Source organism: Microcebus murinus, chromosome 15 (assembly GCF_040939455.1).
Source record: "Microcebus murinus isolate Inina chromosome 15, M.murinus_Inina_mat1.0, whole genome shotgun sequence".
NCBI classification, from domain to species: Eukaryota; Metazoa; Chordata; class Mammalia; order Primates; family Cheirogaleidae; genus Microcebus; species Microcebus murinus.
In genome coordinates, this window is record NC_134118.1 from 73,674,951 (window position 1) to 73,701,035 (window position 26,085).

Genomic DNA, 26,085 nt, shown 5'->3' on the forward strand with positions numbered 1-26,085 from the left:
AGGGTAGTATTGTTTCTCACGCAGCATTTAAACCCTAGTGTCTTATCTAACTCTTGGGACTTAGTAGACAGGCAGTTGAGAATTGTTGGAGAAACATGCAAATGAAGTAACTCACCTTCCCGGGTATCCAAGCTATTCCTCTCTCACACCCTGTGCCAGTTCTGTCACCGGCCATTCTCCCTCAGGAATGCTCATCCCGTCGTCCTCTCCTCTGCCCGCCTTGTGCATCCCCTGCCCTGCTGTCCGGCTTTGCCATCAATCTAATTAACAGTGCTCTGGGGAAAAAGGAAACCAATCATGTACGCAGAATTAGACCATGCTACTCGTCTGCAAAGGGAGTCTGCAGGCTCCTTACTGTTTACAGTGTGAAATATCAGCTGCTTTGCAGGGCGAATGCCGATCCTTCACCATCTAGGAATAGCCTGTAGCAACCCCTCAAATCGTATTCTGACACGGTGTTCCAGTGTTACAAAACTAGCAAATCCTTTTCGAAAGCATCACATATTTTCACTCGTCTCTTCCTTGCTGTCCACTGCCTCGGGTGTTCCTCTCCCCCTTCTTAGTGTGGAAAGCACCACTGCACAAGCCTCAGTGAAAAGTTACTTGCGAAGTTTCTCGTATTTCTTTCGGAACAGTAGTTCGTGCCATTGGTGAGTCTCGTATAAAGTGTCTCTGACGTGGGACTCGCGTGTTATTTGCGTAGCCATTTTCCACAAATCTAAGAACTTTCTGAGGCCAGGGGCACGTTTACCCTGGTATCCTCGGCCGTGTGCGGGCTCAGAGGAGAAACACGTTTCTGGAGAAAAGAAAGGAAAGGGGGAAGGTAGGTAGTGAGCCTGGAGGGCAGGCAGGCAGGCGGGCGGTGGAACAGAGGGAAAATGAAAGTCGCCATAAGCTGCCAGTAACACTGGGGGCGCAGACGTAATCTGTGTCTGGCTCCCTCAGTCACACACGTCTTTAATCTTTCAGTACTTTCTCTCAGGAAGATTACACGAAATGTTCCTCTGGATTCAAAGGTTTCTTTCTCCAAATTCTTCCTGCAGTGGAAGTGCAGGCAGATGGTCAGGCCCAGAAACTCCAGCTTCAAACCCAAGACAGGGATCAATGGAAAAGCCCAGGGCTGGGAATCCAGGCTCCTTGCACACACGGAAGGAATGTCCTCGCCAGATACCCCTCCTCTGAGCGCCATCCCGAGCGTGGCACCACGTGGACGTGGGCTGTGAGAACCGCGGGAACGTCGTAGCGGGCTCAGCCTTCCGCCTGCTGTGACTGTCCCGCACACACAAGCACCCACACACACATAAGCACCCCTCACACACATAAGCACCCCTCACACACACAAGCACCCCTCACACACACAAGCACCCCTCACACACACACACAAGCACCCCCCCACACACACAAGCACCCCTCACACACACACACAAGCACTCCTCACACACACACAAGCACCCACACACACACACACAAGCACCCCCCCCACACACACAAGCACCCCTCACACACACACAAACACCCCTCACACACACACAAGCACCCCTCACACACACACACAAGCACCCCCACACACACACACACAAGCACCCCCACACACACACACAAGCACCCCCACACACACACACAAGCACCCCCACACACACACACAAGCACCCCCACACACACACACAAGCACCCCTCACACACACACACAAACACCCCTCACACACACACACAAACACCCCTCACACACACACACAAGCACCCACACACACACACACACAAGCACCCCCACACACACACACAAGCACCCCCACACACACACACAAGCACCCCCCCACACACACACACACAAGCACCCCCCCACACACACACACACCCTAACCCCCTGCACACACGTCAGCTCCCAGTCACTCCTCATGAGAGGACGCTGAAACGGGAAGTTGTGTTCTATGCTGTTCCGACGTGATTTTGTGGCACCTAGATTCCAAGAGATGCTTCTTCTTAATTCCCTTCCTCCTCTGGCCTTTAAGTGGCCCCTTATCCCAGACGGAGTGTGGGAGCGCTTCTCTTACTGTGCAGTAACACCTCATTTCTGTTTATTACACTCAGCTCACTCTGGCTCCATTAGCACAGACCTCAGACTGAAAATTGGCACCAGATTTTTTATGGCCGAGTTTCCTGGTTGTGTTCTTTGCCTGTCGATCTTGCGCTGCCTACTAAGGCAAGACTGTACCTGCTGCGTCTTTCTCCACATTTACCTAAGATTCCAGGTGCTCTCTCCCAGCTTCCATGGGACCCCACCATCATCCTAAGCGGCTGGACTCCCGCCTTTGAAAACTTGGTCCTCCTCCTGCAAACCCACGTGCACATGACAGCAGTCTTGTTGTTAATTCACATTCAACTATTTGCTAACCTTGTGATTTACTGTTACTGCTTTTATTAAAGTCTGTTTTGAAAAATTTCTTTTTACCTCAGCTGGTTCCTGACACATTGTAAACACTCAATAATATTTTACAAAGGGAGAGATTAATAATACTAATGCTGAGTAATTTATCTTCCTGGCTCCTGTTTTACCTCCTTTAAATCTATATATCACATTTCTGTCAGAGTATTAGTTCTGAAAGGAAAATAGTAAATTGCTTTATGATCTCATTTTTAATAAATAAAAATCCAAACTCTTTTACCTGGCGTATAGGGTCACTTGTCCTCCAAACACTGCTTGGGTCTCTTGCTTATCTTCTGCAAATGCTCTTTCTTTTTCCAGGGATTCTGTTTGCTCTTGACACCTAATGGGGTTCTGTTTCATTCTTTGAGACTGAGGATTTTGTCATATAGCACTTTGTGTGTTCTCTGTGACAGCACTTGTCATAAGGCATTGCCCTCGCTCCTCTCTCCCCTGACTAGGTGTAGACTCGCTGAAGCAAGGCTCGCCCGTGTTGTCTAATGACCGGCATAGTGTCTGGCACATAACAAGTATTCAAGATTTTTTAAAATAAACCATATCCATATTTCTCATCTTTATGTTCTGCCTTGTATTTCCCTTCTCAGACACGCCTATCTTAACTTCACAAGCGTGCCACTCTCTTTCATAGCCCTTTGAGTTTGTTTGCGTCCAGCCTGGCATATTACAGTGCAGGGAGACAGTGATGCAGCTTCCAAAGGTCTGAGATTTCCCAGGTTTGCACAAACCTTCCCCATCATCCTTCCTGTCCAGCTGTTTTGCATCTGCATGAGTTTCAACATTGGAAGGGAGCCTTCATAGAGCTTCAAAAGTCTTCCTTTAAATCTCTCTTCAGTATAAGATTGTTCGATATGTGTATAATATAAACCATCAAGAGAAAAGAACATATCTCTGTTCATCTATTCATAATTAGGACAGTCTCTAGCTTACAAACAGAATCATACCTTTTGAAACAATATAGGACAACACGCTGAAATATTTTTTTTTTCTCCTTCGTAGAAAGAAGATAATCTAAAAAAATTTGTCAGGCTAAGACATAAAGGGATAATATATATTTAAAAGAAAAATAATCTAATAAACTAGCCAGTCGTCTTTTCCACAGAGGATGATTCTGGAGGGAAAGGAAGACATACTTCTTATGGAACCTCCCCCTTACACCTTTCACATCATGCTCTGTACATCACAGGCATGATCACTCAGCTCAGGGCGAAAGTGATGTGGAGAATTACCTAATCCGTATGAGGTCTCATATTAGGTTCAGGGAAAAATAAACAAACAAAATAAGTGAAACTCCACACTGGACTTCAGGGAGAGCAGTCTTCACAATACTTCGATGGGTCAGGTAATGCTATAACCTCACAGAAGATAAATGACATCCCTGAGGTCATATTTAATAGGTGAAAAGGCCAGGACAGGAAACCAGATCTGTCTGTGTCCACAAACCTGTGTTATACAACTTGTTTATACCCAAAGAAATATGCAAGCAGGATGAATCTCTTCTAGTTTATTCATTAGAAATCTTCTGAGAAAATAAATCAATGTTTATTTAATTCTTACTAAATGCATAGGTATCAGGAAGTAAGTGTTTTTGGTTTTTTTTTTTTTTTTTTTTGTCCAAATATCCAAAGCCTGGGATTTTAAAAAAAACAGCTGATAGATTAATTAATAGTAAAGTTCCTAAAGAAAATAACTGAGGCTTATCTTGACTTTAAATGTACAACCACTTTTGTTTGTTTCTTTGGGTTTTTGTTTGTTTGTTTTGATTTGTTTTTGCTTTGTTTTCTGAGAGTGGTGTTGAGGGGAGCTCAGTTTTAGTTTAAAAGAAGAAAACACCAGACATACAAGGGATAGAGTCCTTAGCACTCCGAGGAAAGAGATGGTAAGAGATGGTTTTCTGGAGGGAGCTTGGCAAAGGCAAGGATATGCAAAACATTCATCTTTCCCAGTTTTACATAATGAAGAGGTTTCACAGTAAGACTGAAAAGCAGAGCCTCAGGGGAACCTCCTCTTTTATAATCAAAACATGAAGCCTTTCAGGAGCATTAAAGATACTAGAATGTAGGAGAAAAATACAGCATAAACTTTCTTTTGGAAGAGTTACTTTTTCTCCTGCAATCTTTTATCTTTCTCCTATACTGTGCAGGCATGATCTGTTCCCTTGCTTTCTCCAAGTCTCTCCTCCTCTGTGATTTCAGTGAGAACCTCCTCCCCAGGAGTCAGAAAGGTTCTTTGAACTCTTTTTCTCTTTCATATTCACCCTGCACACTGCATTTAGATGTGTCTTCCTGAATCTTTTACACACATCAAATGATGCTACAGGTTCTCACAACTATTTTCACTTCAACTGGTAACTTTTACTACATAAGAACCTAGCACTGAACTTAAACCCAAAGGCATCCTTAGAGTTATTAACTGACAGACATTTATCCCACCCCATCCACCTGGATTCTGCCATCCACGGTCAGCTGCTTTTCCTTCACCACTTGTTACTCCTGTTTACTTCTTATTGCCACATAACAAATACTACTTGGTTTTCTAAAACTAGACAGTATCTACTATCTTCCAAATGCATAAGAGGAAAATTGATTTCTCTTATATCAGGGCTCTCTTTCCTGGTCTGTTCTCCTGGTAATGTTAGATTCAAATTCACTGTTAAATCATTATTGAATATTTTCCTCATTTTACTAGCAAATAATGTTCATGGTGACCAATATTGTATATAGTATGATTATATGTTCCTTCTCGTGCATCATTTTTTCTGAAGTTACTAATTGCCTCATCTTTTTAGCTTGGATTTTTTTTTCTTTTTTTACTTAGTTACGCATCAGCAATTAATATGAGAATATGGAAATCTTCCTAGAGGGCTTTCCTAATATGGTCGTTTACACAAGGTAATGAATCCATTCCTTTTTTCTTCCTTAAATCTCTTGACAAACGCTTAACCTTCTTACTCTAATTGTATGAGCTACCCTTCTGTCATCTGGGGCTTTCTTTTGAGTCTTACTAGTGGGAGCTCTTTATTTTTCTCCTTTGTCATTGCTCATCTTCCTAGTTCCTAAGTTTTTCTTCTTCTCTCCCTCCTCCTCTCTCTTCTCTTCCTTTCCTTTCTGTTTAATTTCCCATTTTTTAAACACATAATAGTTTCCTAATATATGAAAGGTGGATTTTTGAGGTATCCGACTTTTGGAAAAAAGATTCTCATCTAACACAAAATTGAAATTTTAGCTTGGTATGTAATAATAAGTTGAAAATAATTTCCCCTTAGAATTATGATGCAATTCCTCTATTTTCTTCCATATTATGGTATTTTTGTTGAGGAACCTAAGGCCAACCTGATTTTTGATCACTATCTGTACTAACCTGAATTCTTGAAACAAATCGTGCCCTTCTCTCATGGGGTTTCTATTTTGGACTCAACAGTCAGTGATTCTGTTAAATTACATACTTCATCATGTCACCCTTCAGTTGTCAGAATTAACTATTCTTAGAACAAAATGCATACTCCTTGTCATTTTTACTTAATTATTTATACTCCACCTACCAGCCCCATCTCTTCCCACTCAAGTCTCGCTCTCCAAGCCCTGACATAATATGAGCCTTATTGCAGTTAGCTGAATATATTATGTTCTCATTCACATCTCAGCTTTTGTACATATTTTGCCTTATCCTGGTATACTCTTTGCACCCATTTCTGTTCATCCTTCATGTTCTAATCTAGATTTGGTACTTCAGTCTTATAGTAGGGTACTTTTTCCATTTCTAAACCAGAAACTAACACACTGCATCATTTTTTCTGTTTATGTCTTTATTTCTTCCAGTAAGTTGACAATTTTTTTTACATAAAGACTGTAGCTATTTAACTTATTTAGCATTTTCTCCCAAGTCCTAGAGAAATGCCTGGACTTAGTAAATATTTTCTTTTAACTAAATGGATTCCATTGGTACAAATCATATTTTTATTTAAGCCACAGCTCACATACCATCACTTCCTTGAATTGTCATGTTTTATCATTTTTCTTTTTAAATTTCTATATCTTTTTGAACTTCATTTACATGTGTTACATTTTGTCTTATAGTAAACTTACTGTGGATTACATATGAATAATTAATTAGCAAGCGTGATCTTTGTTTGCTTAGCATAAAATTTTTGACCTCACAATCACACGAGATGATTTTCAAGAAATAAAAGGAAGGAATAAATAAGATATTCCCTTTATTTGGCCACCAAATTATACCATTTTGGGGGGAATTTTGCGATAATAAATGTACAATGATTTGGAGTGCTTAGCAGTGGCACTATACCATTTCCTGCATGTATATAAGATACCAATAAGTCAGGTGTGTGTAACTCAAAAACAACCAGTATTAGTAAATATGCCTTTCAAGCATATTTCATTTAAAATTTTCTGACACCATATAATTTCATTTCAGACTACAGAGATAGTCACAAGAAGCTTATTATTCATCCTGAAAAAAGAAAACAGATGCTGTAAAAAGCATGTACAGTGAAATAGAATATTGTTATTAAATAAGACATCTAGCAAGGAATATTCCATTCCATCTGTGATCTAATTATCAAGAGATTACGGGATATAAGACTTCGAGTGCACTCTCGCACAGTATTTTCTAATCATTGAGGACAGAAAAAAAGAACTAAAAACTCCCGCTTTTTAAAAGCACTAGTTATTTTTAATAGTTGGTTAAGAAAAGAATGAAAAATAGATGAATTAAAATGATTCCTTTTTATGTTCTAAGCTTGAAATTTTCTAGGTATAAAACATTAGGATTTATCTTTGAACCTTATGATGTTTACTTAATTAAATCTCTTTCTCAGCATAAAGACAATGTATCTCTGTGAATTCTATAAGGCCTTGCTCCTAAAGCAATTCATGGAAATATAAAAAATTTCAATGAAAGTTCATTAGTCTCTAAAGTAGGCTAGAATATGAGTTGAAAGTAGGCTTCCTGGAAAAATATATTTGCTTTCAATGATAGAGGGTTGAAAACATGAGAAAGACATACGAAAGCCCATATCCCACTAATGGAGGCAATGTAGTATAAAGGTTACAGGCGTAAACACTAGATCTTCACTGGGAAGTATCTAGTCCTAGTAACACCAAGGTGATTCATTAGCTTCTCTGCATCGTATTTTCTTTATCCTGTAAAATTAGAATGGAGCACTATCTAGTGTATTAGATTTTCACAGGGTTAGGGTGTTAGTAAGCACAGCCATGTGGCAGCAATTGGTGTTCTAGTGCCGTAGGGTGGGCATGATGCTCAGCAGGATGGTTTAGGCCTAATGTTTAGGCTGTGTATCTATACATGGATAATCATTTCAGAGGTGACAATGACCAAGATGCATTCTATTTTCTTACATATTCTAATGTGATAACACTATGTTAGCAGAATAACAGATAAAAATCACTTAATCATCTCAATAGATGTAGAAAAAGCATTTGACAAAATTCAACACTTTTTCATAATAAAAAATTCTTAACAAATTAGGATAGAAGGAAATTATTTCAGCATAATAAAGGTAATATATGAAAAGCCCACAGCTAAGCTCATATTCAGTATTCAACAGTGAAAAAACGAAAGCTACTCTTCTAAGATCAGGAACAAGGCATAGATGTCTACTCTCACCACTTATTCAACTTAGTACTAGATGTCTTACCCCGAGCAATGAGAAAAGAAAGAGTGAGTGAGAGAGAGAGAGAGAGAGAGAGAGAGAGAGAGAAGACAGAAAAAGAAAGAAGAAAGAAAGAAAGCTCCAAATTGAAAAGAAGAATGCTCTTATATACAGAAAACTCTAGACTCTACCAAAAAGCAGTTAGAACAATTATAAAAAATGAATTTAATAAAGTTGCAAAATGCACAAGATGCAAAATCAATATGCAATGCAAAATAATAAGCTTTTACTATAACCTAAGTAGAGATCTCTGAGAAATGCATAATGAACTTATGAATGTGCCTTTTCAGTTTAAAAACTGCTAAGACAAGGATGTCTCTCCATCTCAGAACCATCATGACAACAACAAAGACATTTATATTTTCTTTATACTTGTGAGTCTGTTACAGGGAAATGTGCTTGCTTCTTGCATGGTTCATTGGTAGATTAAAAATACTAGTTTTTGTTTTATCTAAAAACACATTAAAAGACCTGAACTTCCAAGATGAGGATATGAAAACATGTTTAATCCACAAAAAGCTGAAATACATACATCAGCAAGAGTATCGTCTTGTTTTATATTCACTGCTTATTTTTCAAGTACTTTACATGTTATATATAAAGCATAAACTGACCAATAAACCACTGTTTAACATTTTATATGAAAGAACATGTATCAAGTTTCCAATAAAATAAAAATTAATTAATATTGCTTTCATTTAGTGGATACAATTTATAGCTATAATTTCATTTGTTTATTTATCTTTTCCTCATAAAGTGATTTTAAGAGACATACAAAGATACATAAACTACAGCAAGAGACACTAATTAGGAGACAGACATTTTTTTCTTAAAATATCCTTTGACTTGGTACGTATTTTCCTTTCTCCTTACATACACTTTGCATAGACTCTTACTTTTAACTTCTGTTTATCCTTCAGGTTCTAACTGAAGTTTTTACTAGGCCTTATACTAAGGCACCACAAGCATTTCTAAACCAAAAACTAACACACTGTCTTGAAAGAGGGTTGACCACTTTCTCAGCAAAAACATGGAAAAAAATCTAAAAGACAAAATTCACAACATAATGGAAAACTAGAATTCTAATAAAATATCCTTTCAGTTTTTGGAAGGAACTTCCAATAATTATAAAAACAGTGGGGAAAATTATTGTAAAATTAGAAATTTATTGATACCTACCTCAAGGCCTACACAGTTTTAAGTCATAAAGCAAAGACCCTGGTCGGCATTCAACAGAAAACCGACAGACATTTCTCTTTCAGGACAATGCCACTGTTCAAGGTAGACAGATACATTGCTGCCTCAACCCACACACCAGTCATCATTGTGCTACACACTGTAATAGCACACTCTTTCCATTAATCATCAGTCTTTTTGGAAGAAACAAAAAGATATTTGTTGGCAGCACATGCTAGAAGATTCAGTTTAGAAGACACTCTGTTAGTTCAAAATGACAGGGAAACAGGCACTGGGAGAAGAACCTTCCCCCTCCTCCCCTAGAATCAAAGCAAAACTGTATTGCATAACGTAAAATTCTGCTAGAATATAGGTTTGCTGCAGTTAAATATGTAACCATCACCCTAAATATAAATCTCAGATAAAGATTTAATTGTCATCCAAATATCATTCAACAAAGCTGCTAAATCTGATAATTCATCAGACCATGAGTACTCAAATTAAGAGCAATATACTAAAATAAATTTTATTCCTATATACTAGCAGCAAAAATTCTGAAAATAAAATTTTAAAATACCATTTGCAGTGACCTCAAAAGTATGATATATGTAGCAATAAATGAACACAATATTTTCAAGACCTGTTCACTGAAAACAGAAAAACGTTCTGAAGCAGAATTAAAGAAGACCTGAAGAAAAAAAAAAAAAGAATAAAGACGGAGATATATGTTTCATGTAGTGAAAAACAATATTTTAAAGATATTTAGTCTTCTCAAGTTATTTTATAATTCAGTAAAATCCCATTCATATTTTCTACAGTGACTGACACGCTGATTCTACAATTCATATGGAAATCCACAGACTGATACTAGCTAATACAATTTTGAAAGTAAAGAACAAACATTGTGTTTTTAAATTGACTGCTTTCAAGACTCCTTTAAAGCTACAGTAATCAAGCAAATATGATAATGTCATCTGAGTAGATCTATGCATCAAAACAATAGAACAGAGTTTAGAAGTGGATCCACATACGTATGTGGTCAATTGATTTTCAACAAAATCAGGGTAATTCAACAGGAAAAAGATATTATTTTCAATAGATACTTCTGGAATATCTAGATATTGAATTGGGGATAGCCTACACTTTTCTCACAGTGAGATTATAGTTGGAGATTTGGGCCGTGGTGACACAGAAGTGGCACAGGGCCCTTGTCAATACGTTCTGATAGGAAGCACATGATGCCAGTGTATCCGATCACCTTGATCAGTTATTGCAAGTCATATCTGCTGAGTTTCTCCACTGCAGATTAATATATGTATACTTTTAAAAGTTCCTTGTGGGAGATATTTTGATACTATATATTCTATTTTTCATAACATTTTTTACAACTAATTTTAATACTCATCAGATTTTTTTGCCTGTAATATAAACTGCCAAAATGTTTGCCTCACAGTGACTTTCTATTATTCTCATAGTTCTACCTTTAGTAACTGGAATTTGATATAGAGAAGAATTGCTCTCTCTTGTCCACTTGTTTATTTATTCATGTATATCAGTATGAGGTACAGTATGTTGATCTCATTTATCTTACTTTATAGGCTGTAATCCAGTATTTTTATTTCTTTTTTGCTTACGTTATTGCAGCGTTAGCCATTGGGAACTTTTTCAGGTTGGCTCCTGTGTCCTTTCAACATGTACTATCATTTCTGAGCAGTTCCTCACTTTCTGACACCACAACATGTTCCAGGTTCATCGTGGACTTTTCCTGCTCTGGCCCTGGAATTAAGCATGTCTTGACACCTGTAATTGGATAATAGTGTCTAGAGACCCAATCTGAGTCCTCAGTTTACTTAACTGCTTCCAGAGTGTCATTGAGACTAGTCTTAGCAGATAAAGCTAAAAATATGTGTATTTATACTAATAATACTTAGTATTATTAATACCCATCCATTTTATCTACTTTATCTCTGTGTCTATCCAAAATTTATATATTAGAAAAAGAAAAAACAGCCTTATGTTTATATCACCAATCCAACACCACAGGGTTCATTGTAATCCTCCATCCTTATTACTTTGTAGGTGAGACACTTGCCTCTTCTTATCCACATTTTCTTATTTATTGATCCTAGAGTATATCTAAACTGGTTTCAGAATTTCTAACTCATATCCCTGTGAGAATCAAATCTTCTAACTATAGCACATATTTATGTTTTACTTTGTATTTTACTTTACAATACATAGTCAAAATCTTGTTTTCAACATCATTTAGGCTAGTCTTCATTTTCCTTAACCCCTTGAGTTTAGTTGTTATCTGTAAGACAGTTATGTTAATGTGTTACTGCTTGTATTCAATCTTAGTCCTTCCTCCACATACTGGTTGACTTTTATTTATTTACTTTGGGACATACAACACAGCACCATGGTTCTAAGAGTCAGAGGCATAAGAGCAAACCCTAAGAAGTGTTCTTTTCTTTGATATGCCTATTGTCTCATTTCTCTTGTTCCACTATTTCTACCCACAAATCAGTAGCATTCCTATACACCAATGGTCAAGCTGAGAATCAAATCAAAGACTCAATACCTTTCACAATAGCTACAAAGAAAATAAAATATCTAGGAATATACTTAGCCAAGGAGGTGAAAGATCTCTACAGGGAGAACTGTGAAACACTGAGGAAGGAAATTACTGATGATGTAAACAACTGGAAAAACATATCATGCTCATGGATCAGCAGAATCAATATTGTTAAAATATCCATAATACCCAAAGAGATTTACAGATCCAATGCATCCCACATCAAAATACCAATGTCATTTTTCAAAGATCTAGAAAAAACAATTCTATGCTATGTATAGAACCAGAAAAGACCCTAAATAGCCAAAACAACCTTAAGAAAAAGGAACATATCTGGAGGTATCACTTTTCCAGACTTTATTCTATGAGACTATAGTAACTAAAACAGCATATCATTGGCACAAAAATAGAGACATAGACCAATGGAACAGAACAGAGAACCTAGTATAAAACCATCCTCATACTGCTATCTGATCTTTGACAAAGTAGACAGCAATATACACTGGGGAAAAGAATCCCTATTCAATAAATAGTCCTGGGAAAGTTGGATAGCAACATGTATAAGATTGAAACAGGATCCATATCTCTCACTTTTCACAAAAATTAATTCAAGAGGGATAAAAGACTTAAATGTAAGGCATGAAGCCATAAGAAGTTTAGAAGAAAAGTTTGGAAAAACTCTTCTAGATATCAGCCTTGGCAAATAATTTATGAATAAGACCCCAAGAGCAATCATAGCAACAACAAAAATAAATAAATGGGACTAAGTTAAATTAAAATGCTTCTGCACAGCCGAGGAAAAAACAATCAACAGAGCAAATAGACAACCTACAATGTGGGAGAAAATATTCACATGCTATATACATCCAACAAAGGACTAATAACCAGAATCTGCAAAATACTCAAGCAAATTAGCACAAAGAATCAAAATCAAACTACCCCATTAAAATGTGGGCAAAAGATATGAAGAGAAGCTTTTCAAAAGAAGATAGACTAATGGCCTATAAACATAAGAGAAAATGCTCAATGTCATTAATCATCAGAGAAATGCAATTCAAAACCATTCTGAAATATCACCTCACCCCACTGAGAATGGCTTTTATCAAAATGTCCCACAACAATAGATGCTGGCATGGATGTGGAGAGAAAAGAACACTTATACACTGTTGGTGAGACTGCAAACTAGTGCAACATCTATGGAAGATAGCATGGAGATTTTTCAAAGAACTTAAACTAGACCTACCATTTGATCTAGCAATCCCACTACTGGGTATTTACCCAAACGAAAAAAAAGACATTTTATCAAAAAGACACCTGACATGGAATTTTTATGGCAGCACAATTCACAATCACAAAGATGTAGAATCAACCCAGGTGCCCATCAATTCATGAGTGGATTAATAAAATGTGGTATATGTACACCGTGGAATACTGCTCAACCATAAAAATGAATTAATACCTTTTGCAACAATCTGGGTGGAATTGGTGAACATTCTCCTAAATAAAGTATCACAAGAATGAAAAAACAAACATCACATGTACTCACTATTAAATTGGAACTAACTGATCAGTCCTGTTATGCACACATGGAAGTAAAACTCAATGGAAATCATACAGGTAGGAGAGTAGAGGAGGTGATGGGTGAAATCATACCTACCTGGTACAGTGTACACTATCTGGGTGATGGGCACACTTATGACTTTGACTCAAGCAGCACAAAAGCATTCCATGTAACCAAAACATTTGTACCCCTGTAATATTCTAAAATTAAAATTAAAAGAAAACAAAACAGAAAAGGATAGAGAATGAGTACAATGGATTGCTTTAGAACCAAATAAAGATGTCATGTGGACATTAACAAAAAAAAAAAAGAGGAAGAAGAAATTAATTTACAGTCCCATGCGAACCATTTGGTCCCCTGCTTTCCAGTAGTTCTTTCCTGCCTTCTCACACTTGCATGTTTCATCTTCCAAAGACTCGACCTAAGTCCCCCAAAGTCTCTCTCTCTCTGTGTCTCTCTCTTCTTCCTTTCCACAACTTATATCAGAAATTCTGACTGTTTCACCCTCTCTAAATTCTAATTCTTTCTTGATTAATTCAGCAAGTCCCCAGGCTGTTGTGATTTTGCAGCCCTGAGCTGTAACTTAGAATATGAAACGGGGAAGAAATCTGGTAGTATAATAGGGGTCACTTTATTGTGCTTTTTTCGTCAGGGATTATAGCCTTGCACTGTTCGTTGGCCAATGTTTGAAAGCCCTTGCTTAAGTTTTTGGTTGTTTGTTTTCTCCCAGTTGTTTGTTACCAAATGACAGATTTCCTAACAGTTAAACTTAATGGGCAGAAGTAGTATTCTGTCTTTCTTTCTCTCTCTCTCTGTCTCTTTTGTTCTTCCCATTTTCATTAAAGAAACAATAGGACATTTATAGGGAGATTCAATAGGATTTAGATTATTATAGCATTAAGATGAAAATAAGTAACCTAATTAGTACAATGATATCCTAGAAGAAAAAGAAAAGGATGAGACAACATCCTTTATAAACAACAACAATAAAAACTATCATTTATTTAGAACTCAGTATGTGGGAGGTCAGCTAATCTATTATACTTCAGTTAGTTTTCAAGAAGGGCATGGAGGAAAAGAAAGACTTTTATTTATAAGTTATTAAAAAATTCTTATTGTACATAAAAGCCTAACTTTTACTATGTTGTAAATATATATGAATTTGTATTGAGGAACAAAGTGTGGTTTAAGCAAGGCTATCAGCAAGTGATTATGATGAATCTTTTCCATTTCTTTCCAGTAATTAGTATCTAATCGTTTTAATTTCAATGAGTTTCTCCAGCCAGCATCCTCTGGCTCAATCTAAATGTGGAAGGCTATGTTATGATAAATAGATTTGTACACTACTGCATAATGCGAACTTTATTAGAAGATTTGACTTCTATGGAGTATGCTGTATTAATCACCCTCCACAAGTATATAGGCTTGTCAGTCACTTCCCTATGCTGACTAGTGAGCCATCGATGCCAAAGACACCAGCTGAGTAAACTGCAGGATAAATCCATGCTAGTTTGTTGTTATTGAGGCTCAACACAAAGAAGCAACACAAAGGCCATAAGTAGCAGAAGTGGTGGATGTTAAGAAATGTATATCTAATATATTTAGTAATAAAAACCTTAAGACTTAATTGTTTAGTCAAATGTATGCTATTGCAAACTCTTGAAATGAATGAGTTTTTTATGAGAAAAATGGAGTTTTATACTCACACAATTTTTAAATTTAGATTGAGACTATTAACAGAAAAAAAACCCAAGATCTGTAAAATAATTTTAAAGAGGTTTGTTCTGAGCCAGTATGAGTGACCATGGTCCAGGGAACATGGTCTCAAGAGGTCCTGAGAAAAAATATCTGAGATAGTAGGGTTACAATTTGGTCTTACACATTTTAGAGAGACAGGAATTGCAGCTAAAATCATAAATTAATGCATGGAAGGCATATATCGGTTGGCCTGAAAAGGCAGGATAATCTTGAAGTGGGAGATAGGTGGATGCAGAGATTTTTTAATTTGTAATTGGTTAAAGAAATAAGGCTTTGTCTAAAATCTTGGCTTCAGTAGAAAGAACGTTTTAAATTAAGAAAGTCTGCTAATCACAGAGCAAGCCACAATGTAAGCAAACGGATGGCTTGCGACCATGACTTAACACTTCGCTTCGCATGGCCTGAGGTAATTTGTAATTTAGTATCTTATTGCCACAAACAGTCTGTTTTGTGCTTCTTTTGATATCTATTTTAACATTAATACTGGTCTAAATTTCAAAAGAAAGAGGATGTAAGGAGGTGTGTCTGACCTCCCTTCCCTTCCTGGCTAGAAACTCAGTTTTAAAGTTGCTCTGGGGTCCCCGTGGCCAGGAGGGGGGTCCATTCAATTGGCAGAAGGCTTAGGATTTTATTATTTATTTTTAGTTTACAGAACAGTTAAAACAAATTCACTATTAAAAGATATTTAAAATGCAAATTCAAACAAGGTGAGTCATTAATGTGTTGGCCAACCAGAGAATGGACTAGATTAACTCATTAGATCTTGTAGAAGTTATGACAAAGATGCCGAAAGTTTTGTGTAGAAGGCGAGATTTCAAGGTATTTTTATTGACACATATCACTGATTATCCAAATGACTTGGGACTATATATTGATAATGATTTTGTACTAATGAAATACAAAAATTGATAGGATGGTATTCTGATAAGCAGAACAATTGCCTTTCAACTATGCCCACATTCTAATCCCTGGGGCCTGTGAATGTGTTACTTTATGTGGCTGAAGGTACTCTGCAGATGTGATGAAGCTAAGGACATTGTGATAGGGGAGGTTATCCCGAGTTATCCTTGTAAGTGTAATGTAATCACAAGGCCTCTTAAAATTAGAAGAAAAAAGCAGTAGAGAGAGTCTGAGAACTAGAGAGAGGGCAGCATGAAGTACTTAGTCTGACATTGCTGTCTTTGAAGACAGTGAAAAGAGGCCATGGCACAAGGAAAACTTTTCCACCGTTAGAAGCTGGAACACCCAAGAAAATGGATTTTCTCCTAGAGTCTTCAGAAAGGAATGCAACTTGCTGATATCTTTTATCTTACCCAGTGAGATTCCTTCTGGATTTATGACCTACACAACTGGAAGAAAATTAATTCATGGTAAATTGTTATACAGTAATAGAAAATTTAACATCACCATAACCAAGGACGATAAGACATGGGTCCATCAATGCAATCAATACGTTAGAATAACTCAAGGAAACTATTCGTTTCCAGGAAATGTGAGCTTTTGTTATCTCTAGTTATTGAAATGTATCATAAGATGGTGTATTAATCAATATCACTATAGCAATAGTTGGCCCCAGCATCTCGGTAGCTTTCAACAGAAGATTCTATGTGTTGCTCATATCATGTATAGGTGGTAGGTGGTCTGTGGCTCTGTGCTTGGTGGCAGCTCTGGGTCTGCTCCCAGTGTCCCGGTCAAAACCCCAGGTTGCTTACTAAGCCTTCTACCTTTTCACAGTTTCTAAAAGTTAATTTTTTGTTCCCTCAGCTCAGTCTCTTGTATTCCCAATGTGTCTCTTGCTTTATAAAATGTTAAGGGAAAAGTTAGACAAATATCACACACATAGCTTAGCTTACCTTAACTGTCTGATCCTATTGTTAAAAATTATTTATGTATCGGGTTCCTTTTGATCCGGAAGTGTGGTGGGGAGCATGGTAAGAGAGAACTGCAATTTTAAACAGTACAATCTCATTGTAAAACCTAAGACTGGTCTTTGAGATACCTTCCAGACGTTGCATTGCGAGGGGACAACTGACGTCAATTGGACCAGTGGCCATGCGTGGAAACTGATCCAATGCGTCCTATGACCCTCCCCCCTGGAACTCTGTCAGCCAAGAAGACACTGTCTGCTTCCCAGCACTGTGAGTTCATCCTCAGCCATTCAGTAGACTCAGTTGGCTAGCCCTTTGTCAGTCAAACCACCTTTAAAAATCTTGGCCCCCAAATTCTCAGGGAGGTGGATTTGAGAAATTTCTCTCTTCTCCTCGCTCATCTCCTTGAGATATTAAACCCCTTCTCTGCTGTAACTCCTGCTATCTGATATCGCTCTCTAAGCAGTGGGTAAGGGACCCAGTTGGGTGGTAGCATATACCAGGTACTGCTTTATTTGCATCATGTCATTGTTTCAGTTCTTAAGAATATTTACCACAACTCTATGAGATTGGACAATTGTTATCTCCATATTGCAGATGATGAGACATGGCTTAGGAATTTTAAATAATTTTGTGGATAATTAAACAACAAATTTAATTCTGTCTATAAGACTTCCCCACTACACAAAAGCTTTGCATTGAGGTAAAACAATGATCCAAAGAATTGACATAAAATCAATTCAGTATGCTGAGCCTTAACATAGTACTATATTAATATTTTATATATTTTCCTAATTTCAACAATTTTGAAAGCACCAGCAACAAGAAAAATAAGTATTTAAGTATGTGGTTTAAATATGCCTCTCAAATTTCAAACTTAAAATTCACTCCGTATCTTAGCAATACCAATCATTACAATTCTTTGTATATATAAAATTACCTTCTGATTTCCTTATCAGGCACACTTTCTATAAAAGTAATGAAAAGTGAAGAACTTTATTCTGGAAAATCAAAGCTACTGAAATCTTAGTCTTATTAATATATAATTAGCTTATATTCATCTGCATTTCTTCTTTGTATTTTTGGAAATTTTTTTCTGTTCCTGCCCCCTCCCTCCTGATGTCTTTTTAAATTGAACTTTTAACAAATTCTCCTGCCATCAATTAAATCTCTTTTAATCTCACAATGACTGTTCCAGGAAAGAAAGTGTTTTGTAAACTAATTAAATGATTAATGAGACATGCCTGAAAGAATGTTTGTTGCTCAAAAACATAATATAGCTGGAAGCAAATCTTATCATGAATTAATCAACAATGTGTGTGATTAGGATAAATAGCTACCTATTTTCTTTGAAAAAATTTTTACTCCTCTTAATACATTTGAAATAATACATTTCATTATGAAAATTATCCAAGTTTGTTTTCAATATACTAAAATGCCAACACTCTGGCATTGGTAAAGAGATATTTATAAATAGACTTTTGTAATTCAAACAGGAGCAAAAACTTTTGGCTATAGTTTTCAATGTGCATGGAAATTACATTTTTCTCTAAGAAAATAAAAATCTTGCATACTTTCTATTTCCATTCAGTCCAGCTAGAAGAAGTTTTCTCCTTTGGCCTCAAAAAACTTATTGCTAATTGCACCTGTTCTTCCGTGCTAGAGAACCTGCACTGACAGTTTGCAGGCACCACGCAAGGCATGGGGGAAAGTATCTCAGGAATGTCAGATGCTGATGATACGATTGCATCATGAAACAATTACAAAATAAAAAGTTTTACAGTGTAAAGTAAATAGATAATTTATAGTATCCAGTAATGAATAAATCATCCAATTGCTATTGGGCTACTTCTTCTCCTTGATGATTGTGCTTCTCCTTGATGCTATTGTTTCCACGAAGTCTTCCTATGGCAAAGACGAATCCCACCCCCTTACCAAATATGTAATTTACTTTCATAATCTCACATAACAACCCTCGTCATATATATTTTTTGTGTTTTCTAGAACAAAAACATATGTTATCTAGCTTGATTTTTCCCACAATGCCATGTTTCCATTTTTAAAAGATATCTTCATTTTAATGCTTTAATTCCTGTTCCCTGTCTGGCTGTATTGAGAAAACTAAAATAAGTAAAAGACAGGTGCTCACTCGCTTTCTTCCAATGAACACTTTTTTATGGTAGTCAATAGAAATAAAATTTCTGAACACATTTTTTAAAACATGATTAAAATTTAAAAATTTTATATAACAGAGGTATTAAGTAAAAGAAATAAATTTCATCAGTAACAGTCCTCCCACTATAATTAGCCAACTAATGCTCTCTTGAATATTTTCAACTCATCAGTAACTTCTTAATACTTATTGATTGATTTATATTATGTAAGATAGCAAGGGAAAGTAGAATTAGTTATCATCTATACATCCAATTAAAGTGATTTAAATCTTTACCTTTATTAACATTCACCATGAATCATGACACAGGGTTTGAAACTAAAATTAAAAAATTCAACTTATCATTGTGAATCATTTTTTTTACTCAAATAAGAAGTTAAAATGTAAACAGTTTCAGAATCAATTAACGAAGATCTAAGAGCACTTGGGAAAAATGAGACTCATTTCAAACATATTTCAAATGTTTGTAATAATTTTATTTGGGGCATTTCAGGTAAATACAAACAAATTAAAATTCACATTAATGGTGAATAAAATTCTCTGACTGAATAATAGGAATTCTCCAGCTACACAATTTAATAGGAATAACATTGCAAACATTTCCTTTTCTTTGGTTTTTGTTTTGGTGTTGTATCTCAGCATGAGCTGGGAGATTTATTTAAAGAATATGGACGACTCTGAAAGATTTTTAATTGTGATAAGTTCAGGTAACTTACAAGTTCAACTGAATCTTATTTAATATGGATCATAGACAAATTATTTAATAAATTAATATAATCCATGATGTATAGAATAGTGCTTTAATGATTTATAATAAATACGATACACAGGATATAGGAAACAACAAACTTCAAAGAATGATCAAAAGTGGCACTAACTTTATACTTAACATAAAGGTAAATATGAGAAAATATGCGCAATATATCTATTTCTTAAAATATAAGGTTTGATTTGTGCATATAGGTTAACATAATTTTTGGCTTAAATTTTAAAAAGTCAGATTAACCTACATAAAAAAATAGAATAAAATGTAATGGCTCATGTCTGTGGTTGAAGAGCAGTGTGTGTCTTTCTGTGCCTGGCCTATTTCACCTAGCTAATACCCTCCAGTTATTTGACTAGAGGAATACGTTTTAATGATCTATTCTACTGCAGGGTGACCACACTTAATAACAATGTATCATATGGGTCAAAATTGCTAAAATAATAGATGTTTAATACTCTTGCCACAAAAAAAAACAAAAATGATAAGTCAGTGAGGGGATGGATATGTAAAATAGCTTGAATAAATCGTTCTACAATGTATACACAGATCAAAACATCACATGGTACCCCATAATATACACAATTATTGTCCATTAAAAATAAAGAGTATGAATGTTATGCTACAATTTTGTATGAAAAATAAAACGTATGGAAACAATGCAATTTCTAGAAATTAAACTATTTCAAAAGGATGGAGAACATTTTCCACTATCAACATTCCTATGTCCTGCAGATGTGAGAGCCCCAGAGGCACTGCCAAATGCACACAGCTCTGAAATCTTTTGATATACACCAGCTTAACATGTTGGGGATATAATTTACTGCCAGGAACAACATAATTTATGTTAAATGAAATCAAATCATTCTAATAACAGTGGGATGTTAATGCCACTTTAAGCCTTGCTGGGCTTTTAAACAGAACCAATTTGTCAAAAGCATTTATAATCCATAGGACTAACCGTAGCGTTTACTTAGTAAAAGGAAACTTTGGGATTAGCTATTGAAATAGTCAGTATTATTCACTGTAAAAATTCTCCTGCAGCTAAAGATTACAATTTCTTATCAATAATTATTCTAGGATCATATTTAAAACTCACACTTGGTAGACCCTAAAACCTAAAATGGGAAATAAATTCAACTCTTCTCAATTTCACTCCCCTTTCCTGATTTTTCCATTCCTTTTGCTTAACGTCTTTTCCAAATTTTGTCATTAAAACACAAGTAAATTTATTACACAATATGTTTTCCTCCCTGGAATATTGTACTGAAATAGAGCAGCCACTTCATATGTACCAGGGACTAAATAAGATGTCTTTCTGTGAGGAGAGAGCAAATCTGTGCCTACGATTTTATGTGAGTAATTTTCCATGCAGCAAAATAGAGCAAGGACTCGGTATCTCGTGATGTGGAGAACATGGTGCTGGGGTGGAAAGTGGTTTATAGAAACAGCCAATGAAACACATAGGGTCAAGGGCTCCATAAGCTACTGCTAGAATAATTTGAAGTTGCTACAGGTAACATGGCCCCTACATATTCCAGAATAGCAAAATTGTTTGCAGACCACATTTTCTTTTACCTTTACTGCAACACTGATGTGGGGAGAGATGTGTTTTCCCTTCCTCAGATTTTTCTTGATTAGAATATTTACAAAATTTTGAGATAAATCATAGGAAATGTGAAACACACATTGTATGTTTTTATTTTCTAAGGCTCCAAAGCACACTGGGATGACCATTGACTAAACAAACAAACAAACAAAAGGATGATAATAATATGTTCATATTTTCTCTTCAAGAGGCTTTTAGCTTCCACTTTTTGGTGCTGTTTCCTTGGCTATGACATTAAAATTGCTTTCCATGTGATAAAGGTTGTGAATCAGCTGGGATCTTCATGGCTAAGAAGATCCATATTGGCATTGAACAGGATAACAATAAAGTGCATATTGTTCACAGAATGTTAAAGAGTATAAGGAATAGAAAATAATCAAGATTTGAAAATAACACCTAAAACTGGAGCCTAACCACTCACAATGCTTATACAAAGTTACCAGCTTTATGCTTTATTTGCCAATTTTTTGATATTTATAACCTTAGAGGACAGCATAAATGGACTAGTAGTTATACTCAGAGGACAGGAAATCCTCAGGTGTTTTTCATTTTGAGATTTAAAAAAAAAAATAAAAAGTAACTTTTTGAATTTAATTTCCTTTAAATCTATAATTACATGTTTAGTGAATTCTGAACAAAAATTAAATATATATAATTAAACTAAACTCTTGACAATATAAATAAAAATAGATTGAGTATATTTTAAATGTATATGAATCTTATCATTAAGTGCTTATACTGCCTCAAAATATTCTTCTAAAAGCTCTATTCCTGGTCTAAAAGTCTAAAATGAGCATTCTCCCCAATTTAGGAGAATACCACCTCCATTTTTACCACAGTAACTCATTGTTCAATCCTTCTCTCATCCCTGAGGATCAGGAGATAAAACACATACTTTTTCTTTGAGAACTGCCCCTGCCCCTGGGCACATCTGCTCTGCACAGGATAGAATAAATGAGTATAGAGGGATCATAGCTCTTTGAGTTCATATCCAGGCAATAGATTTTTCCATACACAACAAATTGGCCTGTATTAATCTTCTTTATATACAAGTAATATAAAAAAAAGAGTAGATTTTCAGATATCTTTGTTTCTTTTACTTGAAAGTCTACAGCATTGTAATTGAAATTGCAATTGTAATTGAAATGGTAGTCATTAATACAGTTTCAAATATTCCAGTCCTCCTTCTAGGCACAAGGCAGAATCGCACTTGCTTGATGCTTTGAAATTAGTTACAGCTCCGTTACTTCCTTTGACCAGTGAGATGTGGGCTAAAGTGGTGTGAAATGCTTCTAGGCGTGGTGCTCTTCCCATCTAATGTGGCGGGGCGGTATGCGCCGCTGTGGCCATGGCATCACCCTGAGTAGCAGGAGAAGGATGGAGTAGGTGAAAGTCAGCAGGTGGCACAATGGACACGTATCACAAGTCAGGAATTAGACAGTGTCGCTTTCAGCGGCTGAGATTTTGAGTTTTTTGGTCACCATACCATAATCTACAGACGATCCTGACTAATCCTTTTCATATTTTGAATGTCAGTCTGACATCATTCCATCTCTTTTTCTCATTGTATATTCTCTGGATAATGTCAGGAACTGACCAGAACTATTCCTGCAACTTACCCCTCTCATTAGCTGCACACCGAATACAATTTCTCAGTGCCTGACTTCCCTCGTCCAGCCCATAGCAGTGATGGATGTGTAGCCTAGACTCCTGCCCAAACATCAAGAAACAAGAAGTAAATTCAATAACCACATTCATAATGTCCTCACAGGCACACACGGAGATTGTGCATTCTGCTTCCAGAGTTCCTCCTCTTCCGGGAAAAGTTTCTCCAGCATATGCAGCAGCACTCAGTTAACTCCCTTTGGAGACAGCTGGAATGGTGTTGAATTTCTTCACTCCTTAGTCCTGAAATTCATAATGTGGCAGAAGTTTCTCTGAACTCAGAGCAGATAATGAAATTATCACTTCCAAAGTGCCTGAGGAAAATGGCATGTGTCTTATGATCCCACATCAGATAATATCCACTCTTTACCAGTGAAGTCATTAGACAAGAGCAGTATTTCCTCTAGTCTTTGGCCATTGGTTTCCAAGGTCAGGAAGGTTGTGCAGAGTGTCCCGTGACTCTTGCAGGAATCTTCCCTGTGCTGCTCAGTGCCGTGGGCACTGGTCTCACTTTGGAATTGACATTGACATTCTGATGAGTCAAGTAAACCCTTAAGCCAAGATTATTTCTAAAGCTCTTTCACTCCCCACGGTCCCCACTTGGTCATAATTTACACTCAAACTGCTCTATAATGGGAGTAATGCAAAGTTCAGGCCACACGTTCCCATGAATTTTAGCGAATCCTTAGAGAGTAAGTGGCCCTTGGGAATGCTTTAGTCTTCCCATGTGTTGGCTCCCTTGACAGTTACCCATAGCCCATCATGACAAAGTAATGCAGCATAGGTGATGGTTATCAGAAGTGAGGCCATGGGGTCAGCTCAAAAAACTAAATTAAAATACCTTCTTAAAAGTGTTACTGCCTAGGGAGTCCAAAATTTCCTTTACAACCCTTAGCAGAACAGTTTTATTTCCTTAAGGAAGGAACAGGGTAAAAGGTCATTTTTAACTTTCTCCTTTATCCACAAGTAATTCTAAAATATCTACAAAGTAGGATTGTACTGTCTGTGTTGTATATATGAGAATATATACCAGAAGGAAATGATTGCTGAGACTCACAAATAAATGACGAAGCCAGAATGTAAACTGGAGTCTTTGATCATCATTTACTGTAATTTAAACTACATCATCTTTTATTTTCCCTTTGAATTTATAAATTCTTATAACTAGAAACATTCTTATAACTCTTTGATGCATACCTTTACACATTTCTGTTGAGTTTATTGCTATGATTAATATTGTTGCACCATATGATTAGCCTATGTATTCTTTAGAAGATACTGCTGAAACATTTTTTAAAGTAGCTTTACCTATTTTCCCACTTCCAGTAGTTTGTGATGGTCCTAGTTGTTCCGTATCCCTACTGACATTGAATATTGTCAATATTTTAAATTTTTATACCTTTATGGAGTATGTAGTAAGATTGCACTTTGGGTTTGTTTTTTTTTGTGATAACTAATGAAGTTGAGTACTGTTTCTGAAATTTATCAGCCACTTTAATATTTTGTTGGATGTGCATGTTTGTGTCACTGGACCATTTTAAATGCACAGTCAATCCTTGAACAATGTGGGGTTTAGAGGTGCTGACCGCCTGTGCAGTTTACTATCTGTGTATAATCCCCAAAAACTTAACTACTGTTGACTAGAAGCATCACCAATAACAAAAAAAGTCAATTAACACATATTTTATACATTATAGTGTTATACTATATTCTTACAAAAAATAAGCTAGAGACAAGAAAATGTTATTAAGAAAATTACAAGGAAAATAAAATGTATTTACTATTAAGTAGAAGTCAATCATGATAAAGGTCTTCATCCTCCTCATCTTCACACTGAGTAGGCTGAGGAGGAGGGTTGGTCTTGCTGTCTCGGGGTGGCAGAGGTGGAGGGGGTGCCAGGAGGGCAGGCACAGTCAGTGTAACTTTTGCAAAACTTCTGTGTGTGAGTGAGCCCATGCAGGTCGCCCCTGTGTTGTTCAAGAATCAGCTGCATTTGCATATTCTGGAAGAGTCCTTTATTGGTATTTTTTTAAAAAAATATATATATATATTTATCTTTTTTCTCTATATATATAGCTTTATTCTCTCCTAATTGTATCTTTTGCTGAACAAAGTTCTTTTTTAATATTTTGAACAAAATTCTTTATTTTAATGTAGTCCAATTTGTCAACATTGATACATATTAAAAATATTTGCTTATATATATTGTTTTCATCTATAAGACTTGTTTTATCTTTATTATTTCAATTTGTCATCCACCTCTAATGGATTTTTATGTGTAGCCTGGCTTTTGGAACAAGACTTAGCTTTTCATTATGGATTTTCTATTGACTGGCATAATTTGCTTAAAAACATAAAATAAGATTTGAAATGTTTGTTAATATTGATGTTTTTGTTGAAATACATGACATGATTCTAAATTTTAAATGGAATTAGAGTGAACAAACAACAACAAAGACACTCTTGAATATGAGGAACTTTCTTGTAATATTTTACATTACCCAATACAAACACTATTTACAGTATTTATATTTACACTCACAAATGGCATGAGGCTGTACCATTGCAGACATGCAGTCTTGTCATAAGTTGATTAATATAGAGCAGACGCTTGCGGCTGCACAGACAGTACAGCAGACACACGTAAGCAAACATTTGATTTATGGCAGTCGGCCCTGCGGAGCAACATGGATGAGACTCTCCTAAGACTTGGGGGAAGTCCTGATGCTCCGCTTTTTGCATCTCCCCCTCTCTAGAATGCAGCATACCTAGTACACCTTGCCCAGTATGTTTTGAATATGTTAATAG